The sequence below is a fragment of the Haemaphysalis longicornis genome, unplaced genomic scaffold (assembly GCF_048455015.1).
Source record: "Haemaphysalis longicornis isolate Haplotype H1 unplaced genomic scaffold, Haemaphysalis longicornis Haplotype H1 scaffold_3, whole genome shotgun sequence".
NCBI lineage: Eukaryota > Metazoa > Arthropoda > Arachnida > Ixodida > Ixodidae > Haemaphysalis > Haemaphysalis longicornis.
In genome coordinates this window covers 15,349,414-15,370,092 of record NW_027526335.1, presented here as the reverse complement: position 1 = coordinate 15,370,092, position 20,679 = coordinate 15,349,414, and positions in this window count along the sequence as shown.

Below are 20,679 nucleotides of genomic sequence, written 5' to 3'. Positions count from 1 at the left end.
CCTCAATGGAAATGAGGGGGCACACGCACTGCTGCCTGGGTACATACCCTTATGGGCCAAGGCCATTTCCGAAGAGAGACAAAACCCAGAGAACACCCTCGACACCCTCCATAGCTACGCGGTCGTCCTCTCCCCCAACAGACACAAGCGTCTCCAGTTCCCACCACCCCACCCTCACCTTTCCCGAGCCGAGGCAACCACACTCCGCCGAACACAAACCAACTGCTACCCCCCTTTACTCCGCGCAGTACTACAGCACCTGCAACCTGTGCCCGCAGCCCGGCATCCTGTATGACCTGGGAATGCCATGCAACGCCATCCCTCAGGTCAAATCCGCGACCCACATACGAGCAGTGGGTGGACCGACTCAGGAGGTCAGACCTCTCCGCCCAGCGCGTGCTGATAGAGAGCAGTCAGCAAATAACAGGGCATCCCGGGATAGAGGACGCCCCCCGCAGAACCGGTGCTCTCACCATATCCTGCACCGATGAGCTCGCGAGTAAATATGTTTATTCTCTCCCTCCTAATGGGATTTCCAAAATTAAACAGTCCATGCTTAAACTATCTCCCTCTTGAACGAGCACTGACAGCATGCGTACGCGCACGCAAGCATGCATGCACGCACAAATGGGCATAAACGTGGGTGGGCGCGCACACCCACACATATATGCCTATTAAGACAAGTTGGCGTGACCGAAGGACTGAGTGACCGACCTCGGGCTGGCGGGCACGTCGTCGCAGCAGAACGAGACAGCGCAGCAACAGCAGCGGCAGCAGCTCCAGCCGGAGGTGATGGGGCGACTCCGGATCCTCCCGCTGCCCCGCAACGTCCACCCCGACCGCAACCGCGGTCGCAGAGAGGCGAGGGCCCGCGCTCTCGCCGCAACGCACGCCAACGACACGGGCGCCCTGTACGTGGACGCCGCCCGGTACACCGACCGACCCGACGCCTACGTAGCGGTGGCGGTCCGCGCCACCACGGGAGAAATATACAGCGCCTGCAGCGTCCGCGTGCCGTGCGCCAGCCAGGCGGAGGAGACGGCGATCGCGCTGGCGCTGACGGATCCGCAGTGCACCACAGTGCTCAGTGACTCGCGCACGGCCATCGCGAACTACGCCAAGAACAACGTATGTGAAAGTGCAGTGCGCGCGGTGAAGTGCAGTGCGGTGATCAGTGCAGCGGTGCCGGCCACCCACCTTCGGTGGTTCCCGGCGCACACCAACATCAGAGGCAACGTGGGCGACGGTCTCCCCAACCGCAACGAGACGGCGGACGCAGCCGCGCGAGGACTGACCAACCGCGCGGCGGCGGTCTCTTCCCCCCTGCCGAGCTCCGCGACAGAGGGAGGCCATCGCGAAGACAACGATGACGAAGACGACAACGACGACGTGGAGTGGGACCCGGAGCCCCTCCTCACGTACGGGGAGGTGCTGGAGTGGTACCGGCTCGGCCGGCGCACTGCTCCGGCGCCCCACCCGGAACTAACACGACAGCAGGCAGTGCTACTACGCCAACTACAAACACAGTCAGTTATCACGCCGGCGCTCGCGCGTCACGTGTGCCCGGACGTGTACGCCAGTGACGTGTGTAGTGTGTGCGGGCAACATCGCGCAACTCTGGCCCACATCCTGTGGGACTGTGCAGTGCACCCCGTGGAAGCTGCCGACCTCTACGGCCGGCTGCCGGACTCCATAACGAGTGCCGTCTATTCGACGGACCTGAACGCACAAACTCTAGCCGTCCAGCAGCTCGAGGCTGCTCTCGCCAGGCAGAAGCGGAGCGAGTCGCAGACGGGGGGGAAAGGGACGAACTCCCGAGTACCTTTCGCGCACCGCTCACGCCGACACCGGCGGGGCCTAGTCCCGAGGACGTCGTGAACGTGGGTGGGATGTGGAGGCTCTGCGCATCCCGACCTCCCACTCCCTGCTGGCCTCAAATAAAGTCTTTCTCTCTCTCTCTCTGACCGACCTAACGACTTAACTCGATGAAACGATGAGGCAAGGAAATTTGGGGAGAAAGAATGGATTCTGATCGGGCGAAATAGAAGCGGTTCGACGCGAGGCCTTCATGCTGCAGTGGACATAAATAAGCCAGAAAATTGCTGATCACAGTCCATCAATTATTAAAGACGATAGTCTTTCTTGGGCTACTTGAACCCAGAAATTTTGGTCTGTCTGTATGTCGGTCTGTCTGAGACTCGATTCAGCCACCCGGTCAAAGCAAAAGAATGCCTGCGCAATAGTCTTATATAGTCACAGCTAAATCTACCCGTCTTGGTCCGGTGTAATGTTCATACTTGTGAACATTGTTGAAGAAGAACAAGACATTACGCAAATACGAGACAACAAATTAATACAGAAGTGATATTTGCAGTGTTCCTTTATAAAAATTCAAACGTGCTTGACTTTTGCGAAATTAAATACTTCATCAACTGCAGAAAAATAATTCACTCCGCCGTCGCCTGCTGTCGCCCGCGCCACTATAGCTTCTGGCGCCATTTTAAGAAATCAACCGGCAACAGTTACGAAAGGTTCCACTAGATAGTTTCCACGTTCTGCTTGCAACGCATGTGGAGTAGGGTAACGCGGTTCTATAAACGTTGAAGTAGGGTGCCTCGATTAACGCGCGTCTTCGCCGTACGGCAGCGTTCGCATCGAGACACCCGGTTTGGAGCAGTGGAACGCGCAAAATTTAAAATGATTTAAGCAAACATTTGGCGTCTTTACCTTGGAGGAGCGCGACGCAAGAGGAACAACATGAGAGCTGAGCGGTAAAGCGAAGGGAGGCATTTACTTCGCAAAAGCCGATAAAGACTATCGTCTTTTGACGTCATTTGCAACGAAAGGAGCAGATACGCGGCCAATTTTTTATTAGTGTGCCCCAAAACAGCCTGAACGCCCCTGTAATGTGCATGGAGAACGAAAATTCTATTCTAAATAAATAACGCATAACTGAAAAATGATGCACATGAACAACGATGCAACGATGAATCTGCAACGATGAACCTACCGCAGCGCCCAATATACTTCCGGCGCGGTACATCGAGGGGGGGAGGAGAAGGGGGAATTTTTGAGGATTCTCGAACGGTGAAGTCTCCCGGGACGGATCAACCGCGAGTATTCGATAACAAACTGGCTTCCAATGTCGAATGAAATACCGAATATTTACCGCTGTGAAAATGTATGTTTCAAAGCACTACTTGCTTTGAAAATCTTATGCGTATTCGAGTATCCGATCCGTATCCGAAAATTCGAACATTCGCACACCAGTACCAAATTTCTTTACACGAACATCCTTTTGAATATAAAATAATATGACGAAAAAGCTCACTGCTGGCTGACACATAACCCAAGGTAAACAAGCCAGAAGACATGAAAAGGCCAAGTACGAAAACGCAAAAAAGCAGGTTACCAACCTCCGTTATCCACGAGCCCAAACAGAACTTTCGCAAACAACTCAATTCGATGAACTACAGGCTAGCATCACCAAGACCACTTTCAAAAGCTACATGATGTAACTAACGTCCGCTAAAAAAATGCGCCAAATTGGCTATTTGGTACGAGGCTGGTGGGAAAAGTACGGCCACAGAATACCATTACGAAGGCCACATGACGCCACTAACGTCCACTAAGAAACGTGCCAAATTGGCTATTACGGAAGCTAGCACTATGAAGTTACTTTTATCAGACATCCCTGTATACTTTTCCCGCCAAAACGAAAAAGGCGCGAACCACGGTCGGTCTGGGCGCGCGACCGAGAGCGCTTCCAGACCAGCCGTGGCCAAACATAATAAACGCCAACCTTAACAAACGTAATAATATGACGTAATTAATAAACGTATTCTTTTGGCGTCACTGCAGAATGGCGCGAAAAGTGCGATAGGCTGTTCCCGCCTAAGGCGGGTCGATGACCCGCCCAACGGAAAAGGCGGGAAGGTGACGGTAGAGCTAGGCAATGAGTGAGTGAGCGGAATTTTGCTTCCCAGAGAGCGCCGAGCGAAGCTTAGCTCAATTAGTTTTTTTTTATCTTTTTCTAGAACTTAATATCAGCAACTGTGGTGATATTCGTTTAATTACACAGCTCTCGTCAGAGTATCGGCAACACACCTTCGCTTTAACAGTAAGAGAACAGAATACAGAACTCGAAGTGAAATCAAAGTATTAGTAGGGACCAGTGGCGCATTTCGCACGCAAGCAATGGAAGAAAACTCACTTGCGTTTGACGCCTCGTACACGGCAGGCTGACATGCGTAGCGTCACAGCGGTACGGGCGAAACCGAAGCGGGAAACAAGCCCGTCCGGCTGTGCGTGTCCAAGGCACCCCGAGCTCAATAACGTAGTCCAGCGCGCACAGTTCGAGGTACGGTGCAGGAGAGGCAGCCAGTGCAGCAGCAGTCCACAGCAGTCCACACAGCACACACAAAAATAATGGAAACAGTTCCGGTCAAGTTTTCGCGCGCCTACATCGGCCCGCTGGCGTTCCCTGTAACCGCGCAAACGTTAGACAACTACCGGTTTATCAAACCTCAAATTCACGCCGTTTGCTGCTCAGCGCGAAACACTTATAAAGGTTTAGTGCCATTGCAACTGCTCAAAAACCACGAAATAAGAAATGAAATATATTCAAATAAAATGGATTCGGGACAGCCTCACCCGCACGCCCGCCCACTTCGACGCTCAGAGTCCAACTGACGGAAAGTTCCTAGGTAGTCTTCCCGCCAAAAAAATTTCTCTTTGATTTCCCTAGCTATACTACACTGGGAACGTCCGATTACCAGTCCCGGACTCGCCTTGGACTCCGGCCGGAGCAATCCGGCACTTGTTTTTCGCATTCATTTTTATGGCGTGGGGAATCTTCGGAATACCCGTTAGAGATTCTGGGGACAAAATGTCTAAGTATGGGGAATGTTTTGGTTTGTTTTTTCAGTGTTTCGTTGCGAAGTCTGTTACCATTTTTAAATTTGAAAACGAGTTTGTTGATGTTCTTTTGACACAACTAAAGGACAGATATAGTTTAAAATGAGCTTACACTACTTTTAAGAATCTTTTTATGTCTGCGGTTGGCGAAATTCCCGCATTTGAACGACATTGACGCCAACGAAGTAAATATAGGCGCGCTGGGTTACCCGCATTTCTTGAGTGGCCATATAGATTGAATTCACGCGTTCAGAAACCATAAAGCACGCAGACTTGTAGTTTTAATTGGCGCGTTCAGCAATTAATAGCAGGCAGCACGGTCGCTGGTTCAATCCCGGCCGCACGGAGGCCGTTTTACTGATGAAGACGAGATTCACGAGGAACGAAATCGACCCCACCTCCTCGCGTTTCTTCGCGAAAGGGGTTTTATGCCATCGGGTGCACTATCGCCATAAAAAAAGAAGAAAATAATAAGGAATCGCCCGTGTGTTGAGATTTTGGGCGCAAGCTAACGATAACCAGGAGGTCTAAATTAATCCGCAGCCCTTCACTACGGCCACTACGGCGCGTGTCATATCCCAGACGGTGCATAAAAACCGCCAACTTTCAAAATTTTCAGGCAGTGCGGGACAGGACATAGCTCGAAGCACGACTTTACCCAGTGAATTCGCAAGTTTGAAGTTCTAATAACCCTTTAAAGCGCTGGCAGAAGCGAATGACGATGTATTCGCGACTAACAGCGCACCTCGGGCAGGTACAGCTGTTCATGTGACACAGATTACTACGAGCTACCAATAACTTTATGGATTTATGGAGAAGAGGGAGTGCGGGCTGTGCTCTGGGCACATTTCCTTGAGCCGTCCGAATTGTGTGCGCTGCTCGGCGCTGGGTTAGTCAGGATCGTCATTATTGAGCTTTAAAAAGGGCCGCCGAAATGGCAGCCATTTTGATGCACGATTGTACCGTGTTCACGCATTTTCTAGGTGAACTCGTATATCCTGCTTTGATAAAACGGGTGATCTTATGAGGCCTCGCGGCCTTTTGTCTCGGCTTTTTTTCTCGCTTCAAAAAGAAAAAAATAAACTTCAAGCTTCAAACTTTTTCTTCACCTAGCAGGAACCAGAATATGAGCAAACGAAATATGCGGGGTTTGTGCGGTTGGGCTCCAGTGCCCGAATTAAATTTGAACTTCGTCGGCGCTGTAGCGCTGCGCAGGGCACGGATTAATATTCCGTCCTCACCAACGTGTACGACCTCATCACGTACGTGTAAGATGCGATGACAGTCTAGGGAATCACCTCTGCGTGAAATCGTAGCGAGATTTTGATGGCATGAGAACTGTCTTTCTGTGGTCCGTGTGCGCACACACACACACGCACACGCAGGAGACGGCTTATTTCCAGAGGTTCAGTCCAAGCTTTAATGAGGGAAAGGAAAAAAGGGGGAGGCTTCTTTAGTGGAGTAAAACAGGGCTGTACATGGAATAAGCCGTACATTGTTAATATCTTACTAAAGAAAAATTTAGAGAGGGGCTGCTAATTTCAGGGTCAGCCGGAGCTATTACGGGGTGATGATATTATTGCTTGATTAAAACTGTTTGATTTTATATATTCAATAAACTTTGTTCTACACACTACCCCAGAACACCACTGGGGCATTCATTGGAGAAGATGAAGCACGAGCAGGGATCCACATTGTGCTTTTGGATTAATTAAGAGTGTAAATATGCAGCATCATTAAGAACATTCATGCTAAGCTGATGAGTCTGACATATGAGCTGGGGAATCGTCACTGTACACCTTCACCATGCGTTTATTTCCTCTATGATCAAAATTGTGACATAGCGTTTTTATTATGCTCAGTGAAATCGCCTAGTGTGGGAGGCAGTGTATGGCCACTTTGTGATGGTCGGGATTCTCAACGTGACGCTGGGTCCACACTGGCCATGAGGAGATGGAGGCACAGACGCATGGAAGTTTTTACATGGAAGTTAATAGGATCAATTGGCTCGATCTTACTTACAGCTGAGCGTCGCTGGGCTGCTTCAGCGTGATACGGCACGGGCTTGTAGAAAAGGCCTGACGTTCGCCGCGGTGGCTTACGACGAGGTGGCGTACGCAGTGATGAGGCTTCTCCGGCTCGGGCTCGAACGAAGGGCCCGCCGCGATGAGGCGGTTGGTCAGACATCGCACTCGAGCGATGGCTAGACTCCGGAGTCCTAAGCTCCCCTGCCTTCTGCCTACCGCTTCTTGCGTCCCGTCAGACGTCGCACCCGAGTGATGGCTAGACTCCGGAGCCCGAAGACCCCCTGACTTCGGTTTAACGCATCTCGCGACTCATCTAGTCCGCTCCTCTGATCGCTGTCTTTCGATCTCTCTATGGATCGCTGTCCCTTGATCTGACTGATCTCGCCCTCCGGTCGGCCTCCTATTTTAATACCTTTCGTCGTTCTTCCACTCCTCCTCCTACGTCGTCAATGACCGCTGTCCCCTCGTGTCCGGCGGAGGCATAATGAGCCACTTAGGTTGTCACAAAAGGAGTTCTCCTTATTGGGGGGGAGGGGGGGGGGGGAGGGGGTTCGAGCGGCGTCTCCAACACGGTACCAAGGTGCCCTTTGCACTGTGAGTTGGCACTGGCCCAGTGACGCCGTCTCCGTGTGGCGCGCTCGACCGTTTCTCGGAAGGGTCCCGTCGCCGATCCTTAGAAGTTCGATGCAGTCGCTTTTAGCGCCGGCTCCCGGGATTGGTGGTGCTGCCAGATGGCACCGTACCAGTATGGCACCATGTACAGTTTCTTGGGGCCAACCAACCGCCGAAGTCTTTTCGGCGAACACGAGCCGTTACAACTTCAACGCTGGCCACAGCACGCAAAAAACTAGTGTGTAGAAAGAATCGTTGTCATGTGTGTGACAGTTCTTTAACCTCTAATGTTATATCCATTTACTATACCAATCTTGATGTTTTTTGGATAAAAATTTGAGCAACCTAGACTAAATTGCATTTTATTCTTCGCCTAAGCACACCCACAGTTTAATTCTGTCAATACTGCACATGGGGTAAAAGTGTCTCTCAAAATATTTGACACGCTACTTTTTCTCCTAGCAGCGATGATTTTCAATTGTGCATGCAACGGAAGTTGGGTAAAATTTCTAAATATGGCTACACTGAGCAGCCTTAAGAGAAACTCGTAGAACATTTGTACTTTGACCGATTGAATAAACTTTATTTGCAGAGCATTAGGTGCTGATGGTAGGGGCACCCACTCTGAGTGTCACCCTTAGCCCGTGAAGCCCAGGTCATTGCTGGCTGTGCAGTTTTGAAGCAATGGTCATAGTATGTATACACAACACTTTACGTAAAAAAAATTAGCTGCACATGTTTGTTATGGTACTTGACTTTGAATGTAGAAATGCTGAATGGCTTGAGCAATGCGGTCATTCTCCAAGTGATACATGCATTCGCTGCTGATCAACCCCACAGGCTCCAAGGAGGCCAGCTGCAGCAGTGGTAATCTAAATGTACAGATATTCTCAATTCGGCGGAGTGGCATGCCGAAATAATATGACACGGGCAGTAGAAGAGGCATTGTGCTCAACCATAGCCGAATGGGGTGACGCATGCATTGTGTGGGAGGGGTGTACATTTAAACTAGCGGGTTCAACGCTTGCAGGGTGCTCTCTTAATGCTGGACTCAGGAGCACAGGTATTGCTCGTTGCAACACAGCAGTATAGTATTTGTGCTTATTCCCTTGTTCTTGCATTTGGGCCTATCTCTTGCTACATTGTCTCACGATAAGACTTTTAACATTAGTTACATACACTCTGCATTGACCCGATTTTGACATTATTTTCGTCCGGCATTTTTTGTTACTTTTTTATGTGAAAATTTGTGAAGAGATAGTATTTACGTTGGGAAGCAAACAGCGCAAAGTGCTTAAACTGTCACAAAGAGAGTCAGGCTAATTACGGTGTAAGCTTGTTAAAATGCACGACAGATGCACGATGATGTTTATATTTGTTCTTCGTATCTAAGCTTTTCTCTGTGTCGACGTGGAAGTCGACTCCAGTCAACTCCACTTGAGCCATTCATCGCGATACATTTTAAAAAGAAACAGTCACGATTTTGTTTGGCACGACTTTATTTGGCGTTGTGCATGTGTACTCTCAGAATTGTCTTCAACACTATCCAGTAACACGCAATTCCTGTTTGTAATCTTGGAATAGGGGGAACCAACGTCTTTAGACAGCTGTTCAAAATGTTCAAAGAATACAATGGGGGCCCGGGGTCTGGCCTTCTACAACCTTGACCAACTTTGGCAAAAGTAATTTTTTTTCTGCGTTTGGTCATCAGTAAGTGGCACACACACAGCACTCATCAGCTGATACATGCTAGCTGGCTGCTCAGGTAGCGATATCACTGGAAGAATTCTAGAATACCGATTGGAGCATCTATTTTCCAGTGATAAATTCGAATCACATTAACCTGTTTTCGTGTATTAATCTTCACATTATGCTGGTATTCCTGTCTTCTGCGCACCATCTGACATTTATAAATTCAAGTAAACCAGCTGCATGAAATTGATTAGCTTGCCTATTGTATAGGAGGATTTATTTAACAAAGTGGCGCCTTATCGTGAAGCGCGTGCGCGTCTTATGGTGAGTAAGGGCGGCCAGCGCTGTTGCGTATGTTGACCAGCGCTACTGCGCACAGTCACGGAAAGGGTTTTGCTGCTTTGGTGGGGCTGGGAATTTGAAGGCCCGGGCGAAGTCCTCGTTCGTGGACGTCCCCCTGTTGACCCAATCACCACGGCCAGGGCGCGCCATCCCATCGACCTACTGAAGGAAAAAGGGAGGAGGAGGAGGAATGCCTTTAATGAAGGAAGAGAAGTCAGCCTGGCAGCGAGCTTGGCTTGCTACTCGAACAAGTACACAATGCATTCATTTCAATCGATGCCATTTACGCCTTGCGCTCTAGAGATCAGTGTCAGTTCAGTTTGGTTAACAAATAATTTTACTCTAACAGGAGGTGCCCCTAGTCCCTTGGTAACCCATTTTGTGACCTTGTCCAGTCACTTGGAAACGGAATGCGTCAGATGAGAACTGCAGTCCGCACGCCTGTCTGCACTCATAAGGTTAATGTCTGGTTCTGTAGCATAAGCGAAAGTGTAGCACGGCTACAAGTAAAGTGAAGAGCTGTTACGAACAGGCAGTGGCTTCAAAGGTAACAGCTGCAAGTTTCCTTCTTTTGGGTAGCTCAAATAGGGCCCTTCGCTCTCACATGCTCATTTTTACACCTCTTTTGTCGGCATTCTTCAGAATGTATCACAAGCTATGCTTCAAATTGAGATTTTCCTGATGCTGGTGTGCTCTGGAGTCGATTTGCCAGTTTTCTGACTGCACCAGGTCATGGACGTTCGCAGGATTTTGTCTTGCGAGGCAAACCCTTTCCACCTCCGTAGTTAGTGCGTGTGTGGGGGGGGGGGGAGGGGGGGGGCATAAAATATTATAAGCAAAATTCCACAGCATCCACCATGGGCGTCAGCAAGATTTTGTCTTGAGAGGGAAGAGAGAGAGGGCGAGGCGATTGTGCTGGGGAGGCTTTGGAGGGAAGGGGGGGCACGTGCCCTTTTTGCCCCCCCCCCCCCCCCCTCCCTGCCGACGCCCACGCACCAGCCCCTCTCGGGAGTCTCTCGCTTGTCCGCATATCTATGGGATACAACAGGGGCTTACAAAAGGACCCTGAAAATGCTCTGGCGACTTATGGCATTCCGAAACAAAGCCGATGAAGGGTGAATTCTGAATAGGAAAGACATCGCCGCCAGGTTTTCATCTACAGCCATACTCACTCCAATCTCTATTCCGTGGCACTTTATTCTTCAGATTGAGGTTATCCGTGACGTAAGAGCTTTAAGTGTTGCGGTTTTTCCCTAATCATATTTATATTCTAGATTATCATTGCCGTGTCTTTGTATTCTTTTCATCTAGTCTTCGCCTTCTGTTGCGCTGCAGTCACCATGGGCGTAGGTCCGCTACATGCGTCACTCTATTTTTCATACGGAGCCCGAAACTAGCACAAGAGTCGACGGAAGCGATTGCATTTGCTGCAGTACCTAATATTTCTCAGGTGTGTTCACGGAATCCCTGGGGGCTCAGGAAGGGTTAGAAGCATGCATGACCTCACATGTGCTGTTCCCTAACTCATTCTCTGCGACACCGTCCTGTCAAAAACAACCGCAATGGCGACCAACGGCTTGAGGTACAACGACTCACAATTGAAGCTGCGATAGAACTACTATGAGACCTGTTAATTTCGCAGCCCGAATTTTTCGCGGATCGGGCTACGGAGCCTATTTGCGGCCGCTTACCTTCGCGAGTGAGACCGAAGGATGAAACCGCAGCAACGAGAGTAGCCGTTTCGCTACCGCCTCTGGAACCATTATTTAGCGCATTGTTGAAACAGCGAGGTCACGTTCAAAGAGAGCCCGGCGGCGCCAGACGCAGTGTTCGTTCTAATTGTGAAAACGGCTGGGTTATCCCCGAACGTCATGTATTGAAGGTGGTCGGCATGTACCCGGCCTGGCTGACTCGTGAAAAAAGAAAAAGAAAAGCTGTAGTGAAATGCTTTTAAATACTTCGGGCCGAGTCCTCCCACTTCCCCTTAATTGGGGGGGGGGGGGGGGGGGGTGCGCAAAGCAAGGCATATGGTCATTAAAATAAATAAGCCTTGAGAACTTATCTTCTTAATTTCAAACAGCCACAAATAAAATGACTGGCCTTAACACAAATATTCTCCCTTGTTGCTTTCCCTGCGTGCGTCTCGCGATTCACTTCGAGTGTGCGGGCGATCAAATAAAAAAAAATCCCTGTGCAATGAAGAATGCAAGCGCAGTTACTGTTTCGCGCACCCATCAAGTTAGCGAATTTTCTAAACCGCGGAATTCACAAAAATTACAGGCACACAAAATAGAAGTTAGTACCACAGTTTCTGCCTGTTGATTGAAAGTGCCAAAAACATCGTATGCGTGCGTACACTCGTATTATTTTTATTCGGCATTTGCATTTAACAGATATTCACAACTGAGGAGGCAGCGTTCGACGTGCGATTGGGGCCTTATTAATGAACGATGCGAATTGGTCAGATTTTTTTTTTTGCGATAGATTGCCCGTTGGCATAAAAATAACTTATTTACAAATATACATGGGCCCCCGTCTCTCGAAGGAAGTCAAGAAGGGCGCGGTGGTGGGGTCCCCAGAGCCACCACTGAAGGTCGGGGGGTCTTCCAGGATGGAGGCCTGTGCCTCTCAGGTGTCGCTTTCTGGCTGAGGCCAGTGAAGGACACGTCCATATGAGATGGTCCGCGTCAGCTTGTGCGGCCGGAGCTGTGCAGAAGGGGCAGGTGTGGTCGAACGGGGCATGGTAGCGTGGTGGCCACGCCCGGGTCACAGCAGGTGAAAGCGCCACTCCAACGCGAAGTCTGCGCAGCAAAACCTCTTCCCAGCGAGCAAGTCTACTGGGGAGGTCCGTTCCACACGGGGGGATGAGGGCACGTGTGGCGCGACGCAGATCGTCCTTCCGTTGGAGAAAGTTTTCTATCGGACCGGTTGCTAACATTGGCAGCGGCCGAGGAATATACGTCGGGTGACAAGCCATATCCACTGCAATGTGAGCGGGGAGCGTATTCCGCCTAACCCACACCAGCCTGAGAGGGCAGGGGTACGTGTCTAGTAGTGTGTGGATGTCCCTTGAAATGGTACAATTGTTCGATACTTGGCGTAAATCCCGTATCGCCGCGGTGGAGTCCGTATAAAGATGTAGGATGGAACCCACGGGGACGCGCTGTATAGGGCCGGCGTTAGTGCCTGTAGGCCATCCCGGATGGCTGTGAGCTCCGCCAGTTATAGAGAGGGCAGGGTGCGGGTGGTTTGGTAGAGGCAAGTTTGAGAGGCGTCAGGAAAACGGGACACTGTATCGCCGTAGATAAAACGCCATCCTGGGCACCAGCGTCCACGAAGGCCTCTATCGCCTCGTACTGGGTCGCAGCCGTCAGTAGTGGTCCTCTCGCACATGCTTTTCCAGTAGTTCGAGTGTGCAGTCTAGTCAGTGGTCGGTTGTCGGTCACCTGGTGATACCGCCACGGCGGCCTGGTTACAGGGCGATCTGGTGAAGCTGGTAGGGAACAACCCATATAGCTAGCCAAAGCCGCTGCTTCCGCAACAAAAGTACGTTTGTGTATGCGGGCTGAGCGACGTTGTTCGACGAGTTCGTCAAGCGTGTTAAGCTGAGCCTCAGCTTGGAGCGATGGTATCGGGGTCATTGCAGGAAGGCAGGTGATGGTGCGCATAGCGGCTCTGTTGATAGCCTCAAGTCGGGCCCACTCCGTCTGAGTCATGTACTGGAATTGGGCCTGATAAACCAGTCGAGGCTGCAGTACTAACCTCACCAGGAGGCGAGCCATCTTAGAGCAGGAACCACCAGACTTCTGTGAGATGCGTCGAATCAGGTGAAGCATCTGATACCGTTCAAGCTCAAAGCATATATTTTACTCCCAAGCAAAGAGTAGTCAGGATGGTTCCGAAGCGCCACAAAAAAAAATTATCAAGCGCCAACACACCACACAAATATTTTCACGCGCTTATATATTGTGAGAATCAATCTGTCCGATGCGCTAGTGCCCACTTCAAGGAGACATGGATAAGGGCCCTTGTACTGTCGAGGCCAATTCATCGTATACTTCGTCTGCTTCCCAGGACAATTATCATCATCATGCCGTACCTCATCTATTCTTCATACCCATCCTCATCAGGGGCTGGAGTTCTGGGTTGCCGCTCAGAATAAACGCGCTGTTTCCACTGCCTCTGCGACGTGTCTTCTGGGTGACGGCTGCCCTTGACGTCTCCCTCAATATCCACGAGGTCGCGGGTTCGATTCCCGGCCGCGGTGGCCGCTTTTCTGATGGAGGCGAAAACCAAAAACGTCCGTGTGTACGAGATTTCGGCGCCTATTAAAGGTCCCCATATGGTCAAAATTAATCCGGAGCCCTCCACTACGGCGCGCCTCATCGCCTGCGTTGCGTCAGCGCGTTAAACCCTACATTCAATCAATCATATATCCACGGTCGTACGGCGGGGTATACACAAAAACGCTCCTTTCTTAAGTAACGTAGTCGAAATTCCGCGTGAGTGGACCGTATTAGTTTTGTGCATTTTCTGGTTGTGTGCGTTGTTTGTACCGCCTTTATAGTTGCCTGGTCACGCCTTGTGTTTTTTCTACTTTTCTTTCTCTCATTTTCTCCTTTAATATGTACCGCTGTCCTTTCCTTCCCTTTCATTTCCCGTATCCCCTTCCCCCCTGAGTAGGGTAGCCAACCGGACAGTATTCTGGTTAACCTTCCTTCCTTTCCTGTACTATCCATTCCTTCCTTCCTTGTGCCCCAGCTAGCAAAAGATGCCGTGCCGACAGTGTTTCCGATGCCCCCGAGAATGTGTCGAAACCTTTTTTCTGGAAGAGGATATAGAGGATGGAGCGCAGCGACACGACTCCATGGTTTGGCTCGATCGTTCTTAATTCGCGAAAACGTACTGGCATCAATTCATGCTTCGGTAACAAACTCTTCGTATTCGTAGGAACCAATTTATTTGGCTAATCTGTTTTGTAGACAGAAACAAAGAGAGGAAGAAAATGTGCAGTTAAAATTGGCTGACAGCGCCCATATCTACGAATTCAGCACAGCGAAGCGCTGTCCGCTGCACTAGAATATACTACCAGGACACTGGCCGGCCGCGCTCCGACTGCGTGCAGCGCCGCCGCTGCCGCTGATGATGATGATGATTAAAGGCCTCCCCTTTGAATCGGGGTGACGGCATGCGCCATCTAGCCTATCTTAGTCATTTAAATTTAAATTTAGTTAACCCTAAACTTGGATTTCTTTTTAATTATGCCCTGCCGCTACTCCTGGCTGGGATAACACTTTATCAACTTCCCTGCTTTTTTGCCACCAATACTCTAGTCGCTGCTTAGTAATACCTACTGCTGACCAGTTAATGCTTCCATCAATTGCGAAGCTCAGTGCCTCAGGAAGTAGGACTTTCCCCCCAATTCTATCCGGCTGAATCTTTTGGCATTCTATTATTATCCCTGCCACATCCCACACATGTCTCATCCTGTGACGAATATTTACTCATGTAAGTTCGCGTTCTCAAGCAGCCAGCCCGCGCCTCAAAGAGCAACGCACTTATTGTCATAAAAGTTCTCTTTCCGGACCTCTTGTTTGCTTGCTTTATATATTCCCAGTGATCCCTTCTTTTCCATCCTCTCTGTCCACATGAGCGTCTCTGTTTCCTTCACTTGCTTTTTAACTGCCCCCCACCTTGTTTATTCGCCGTGGTCAAGTTGTATTCAGTCGCCAGCTTTCGCGTCCTCTTCCGCCATTGGGTGTTCACACTTTCAAGGTACAGGTACCTGTGCACTCTGGCTGCCCAGTTCTTCTCATCTAAATGTCTAAGCCGCTCCTCAAAACGTATTTTACTTTGCGCTTCCCTCGCCTCAAATGAAGCCCAACCCATATCACCTTGTACCACCTCATTTGTAGTCTCATTACTGTGAGCTCCCAGTGCTAATCTGCCGACTGCCTTTTGGTTAACCTCCAGTCCCGACAGGATATCTTACTTTAAGCATAATACGTACGGCATTAGAGAACGTGAGCGCCGGCACCATTACCCCTTTCCAGATGCCTCGCACTACCTCGTACTTATTGTATCCCCAAAGTGCTCTATGTTTCATTGCTGCTGCGTTTCGTCTCCCTTTCAATTTGAGGTGTTCTTCATGGGCATTCAGGTAGCCTTTTCCTTCATTAAGCCAGATCCCCAAGTATTTGTACTTATTTACTAATGGTATGGCTTCCTGTTGAATCCTTAGTAGTGCTGTATGAGCTTCCTCGTTAAACACCATGACTCCAGATTTCTGTGGGGGGTTAAAATGTAGGCCTAGGTACGTTGCCTCATCACTACAAATGTCGGCCAGTTTTTGAAGGTCTTCCGCATTATCTGCCAGCAACACCATATCGTCCGCGTACATCAATCCCGGAATCCGTTGCTCCACCAACTCTCCATTGCTTGGATACGACAAGTCAAAGCCTAATCCACTCTCCTCAAATCGTCTTTCCATTCCTCTAATGTAAAGTGTAAACAGCAATGGCGAAAGAGGGCACCCCTGTTTTAAACCTCTTCGAATGTACACGGGCTCTGTGCCTGTACGCCCTTCCCATGTAATATGCGCCTTGTTATCCTCATATATTGCCCTTAGCAGCCCTACAAATTCTGACCCAATCCCCTCTTCTTCCAGTATATGCCACAACAAACCCCTGTCTATGTTGTCATAGTCTTCCTTTATGTCCAGAAACAGTAGCCATGTTGGTCTGCCCTGTGCTGCCGAAATTTCGATGGTCTGGGTTAATACGAAAATATTGTCTTCTAAGCGCCGACCCGGCCGAAATCCATTTTGCAGTTCCCCTAAAATACCGTTACTTTCCACCCACTTCAACAACTCGGATTTGACGGTTTGTATAGCTAATATATAGAGCACTGACTGTAATCGGCCCGTATGACCTCGCCTTGTCCTTCTCTCCCTTGCCTTTATAGATCAAACTCATTCTGCTTTCGCGCCATTGCGTGGGAATACTCTCAGATTTTATAGCGCGCTCGATGGCTGTATACAAGTGCGCCTTTCCCGCTTCTCCCAAATGGTTGATAATCTCTATTGGGGTTCCATCCGGTCCTGTTGCCGTATTTTTGGGAACATTATGTTCTGTCCTTTTCCAGTCCAAAAACTCGATATGAAATTTTTCATCTGTCGCGCTTCTATTGGCCACCTGTGTCCGGTTAGCCGATATCTCGCGTGTTTGGCCGAAAGTATTTGCTATGACTCCATGTAGGTATTTTAATGCGCTGTCCCCCAAGAGAACGTTACCGTCCCCGTCCTGTATCCGAGTCATGCACCTCTTTAGTCGTCTAAACGCAGTCGTTCCCACTGCGTTTAAATGATTCCAGAATTTTTTGGGGGCGCTCTTATCCTTCTTACGTATACCTGATACCCATTTGTCACTCGCACTTTTAATCTTTGCTTGTACTAGTTTTTGCACCTCAAATTTCTTTTATCGGTACCGGCTCCACCGTAACTGCACCTCTTCATCCTGATATCCCAGTTGTTTTGCCTTTCTATGCAATCTGGAAGCCCGTTGTCGCTCTTCAATAGCCAATTTAATTTCCTTGTCCCACCAGCTTCGTGGTTTCCTTTTACCCCTCCAGCGGTTTTTTTCCTTACTTTGTTTATTTCCTTTTGTATACAACTCACAACCTCGTCATATTCCCACACCTTCGTGGGCTGTGCCTCTAATTCCCTTTCGATGCTATTGACGATGCCGGCAATCTATTTTTCGCTTAATTTCGGGACCCCAACCTCCGGTGTTTCCTGCCTAGCCCCTCCACTGTCAAATTTCAGGATTATACGCCTGTGGTCGCTGCCCAGGCTGTTTTCTCCTTCATCTATCGTCATTTGGTTCAACCGCTCGTACGTGTGCTCTGAGATCACGGAGGAGCCCCCTTCGCGGCCGGCGGACGGCAGACTAGCAAATCTTTCTAGGGACCATAGTTGCTCCGTGCTGCTGGAATGTCATTTCACAAGGCAACTATTGCAAGTCGTTTATATATACCACTCAGTGTTTAAACCCTTCAGATGCCTTTCTTGTGTCTTATGCATAATTTCTTGCTCTGTGGTGGAAAGTGGGTGCTCAGTGCGGAAACGGTCGAAAGGCTTCTCCTGGGGTGGCGGGAAAAGGGCAACGTTTGCTGCACTATTTTGCGTCGCTCAACTTGTTTTGTACCTCTAGCTGGTACAAAACAACTAACTAAACATTTTAGCGTAGCATAAGTTCTAGGCCTCAATTACCAGTCCCGCGCTACCCGGAACGAAATCACTGACTTCTCGTATGTATTTAGATGAAACCCCGTCTCAAGTATTGTCAGACGTGCGACAGTCCAGTTACAGTCCTCGGTACTGCCTGTGTTTTTTTTTTCAGAAATGGCAGAGCGGTATAGCGCACGCATTATGCGTTATAATTCGTTATAATTTACGCGTTTAACATTTTTCACTGATCATGAGTAGTATGTCAGTGTGTGATGTGCTAAATTTTCTCATCTCGCGTGATCACCTGCCCTTGTTTGTGCTAATGACTGTGCTGCAGTTTAAGGCTTGCTGCTGCAACTGGCTGTTTGCGGGTGGGCATGTTGGCTACTATACAACCTCCACAGCAAAGAGAATTCCGGCGAGCTATGCAACAAAATGGCAACGCGATCTGGGCCGGTTTGAATAGTCTGCTTTCTGCACTCGTTTCCCCTCAAATATTTGACGACCGTTTCAAAGAATTGGTCACGGGGGGGGGGGGGGGAGGGAGGGGGGTAGTTGTGCATCATGGTTAAAGGGCTGCGAAGACTGTCTTCCCAGTGCAGTTACTCTTAAAGAGCCCTATCTGTCATGAGCAATGAAAACAACCTTTCACTTAATTTGTTTGTAATCTTTCTCAAATTGCTCGATATGCTGTGAATATAGGTATTGCAGTCAGTCTTTACCTGCCAAGCAGCTATTTTTTGCCAGTTTCCTGTAGTCTCTTGTCGGCAAGCAGAGACTCAGAGATGCAGTTAGCAGTTTTTAGAGGCAGCTTTATACCTGGTGGGAATGACCAACAAACTGCGACTCCCGTGTCCAGTGTCACCCTTGTTATTGTTACTCTGTTATATTTTATTGTGCTTTGCACCATTGCATCCCAGGGAAGACTAATGTAATGGCGCATTTGACAAACTTTTAATGGTAAATGGCTGCAGTAGCTTGCGTGTATGTGCTGTGTAGTGCCAACAAGCGTGATTGTTTGTAAGAGCAAGTTGAAATTCTAAAACTTGCATTTTATTGACTGAAAATTATTGAGTAAAACGGTTTTATTTCTATCTGAAGCAGGTGAAATGTTTGAGCAATCACGGAATGTAAAGGCCATGTCCATGAAACAGAATTAAAGTGATCATTCGCAAATCCAAATAGCAAAATTTATATCACACATCAAATTTATGCGTTAAAAGAACCCTCAAGCTCCTCAAGGTTTCGCGTGGCAGCAGGCTGCCGGAGTGTTGTGAGAGTTCTGGCCTCAAGTTTTATTTTTACTGTAGCGCAATCACGACAGCGTGTATCAGGACGGGTATTGTGAAAGATCAGCGAAGCTCAGCACGTATAAAACTAACATGTACACATGCCATTTTACCCATGGTGTGAAATCACTGCATTAACATTGTGTTTGTTGTTGCTGTGCCTGCTACATATCCTTAGCATTATGAAGTAAAGCCTTGCTAAGCGTGCCTTGTTTATCTGCACACTTTGGTAATGCTTGAGTTGTGTTTCCTTACTGACAGTGTTCAAGCTAGCACTGTACTTTGAATTCACTACAAATTGTTTTCTAAATTTTGTGCAGGCAGCTTCAGGACCATACGCATGGAACTTCAAAAGGATGAGAAGACAGCAACACGGTTCTGGCGTGCTGCGGAAAGAGCTGCGGCACACTAGAAAACCTTTGGAGTTGCAATGCAGTTACTGCCGAGGAATGATATGAAAGTAGTTTAACCTCATTTTCTTGATTCGTGTATATTTTCCCGACGCTGACATAAACCATGTTTATTTTTGTGTGGTAAGCTACTACGTAGTAAAAAAAAAAACTACGGAATTCTGCGCATCATCCCAGGTTAAGGTGCATGGTGCCAGTACTCCCTCAGGGTGCGCTTGTCCGTTATGGACGTTTCTATGGTCACTGCTGTGCATCAACTAGCACCACATACATAGCTAATGTACCATTACAAAGTGCAGCCTGTCTAGTTTTGAGTGATATCGAAAGACAAATCCAAATTTCAAACTCCAGAGATCTTATTTTGCTTCCCTTGCCTCTGTATTTTCGAAGAGTTAGAGAAAACAATTCAACAGAAATTGGAGAGTTTGCTGTGGTTTCATAAGACATACCAATTGGTGGCTGCATGACGGAATTAAATTGGTTTCAAAATTTATTCATCTTTCTGCTAAAAAAGTCTAAAAATGGAAATTCACTACCTGATATTTACATGACTCAGTGAAGAGCAGTGATAGTTTTTGTACACGTTGGCTGTAGACTGATTTTTTTTGCCCGATACCCAGCTTTCTCGCTCAAAATTTCAACCTCTCAGGAACCTAGCAAAATCACTTTAGGAAAGTGATATTTGACAAAAATCCAAAAGTCAACGTGAAGATGAAAACACTAAAAGAACTTTCCAGGTTTCTCAATATTTTTTGTGTAATTCGCTGTCAAATCTTACTCCCCATGCATTTCTATGGGATAGTTTCCATGGCTCAGGAACCTAGTCGCGGAACGTGCGCGACTTGAAACTGTGCGCAAAGCAAGTATTCACCCCAAATATTAGCTGTGCCAAAGAAGGTTTCATTTCGCTAAAAAATTGCAGAGTAATCACTGTTGAAAGGACTGCCATGAGCGGGAAAGCTGCACATGGTCAAAATTTGGCTGCATTTATTCGGAATTTTTTTAATTGCCAAGGTTAAAATATCGCAGTATACATCCATACACGGTTCCATATTTTCAACGCTGACTCAAAAGTACGCATGCACATATATTTCCACATTTAGACCTCAAAACGTAAAATCGTATTGAGGTCGAGACCCCCCCCCCCCCCCGCGGTCTCCGCC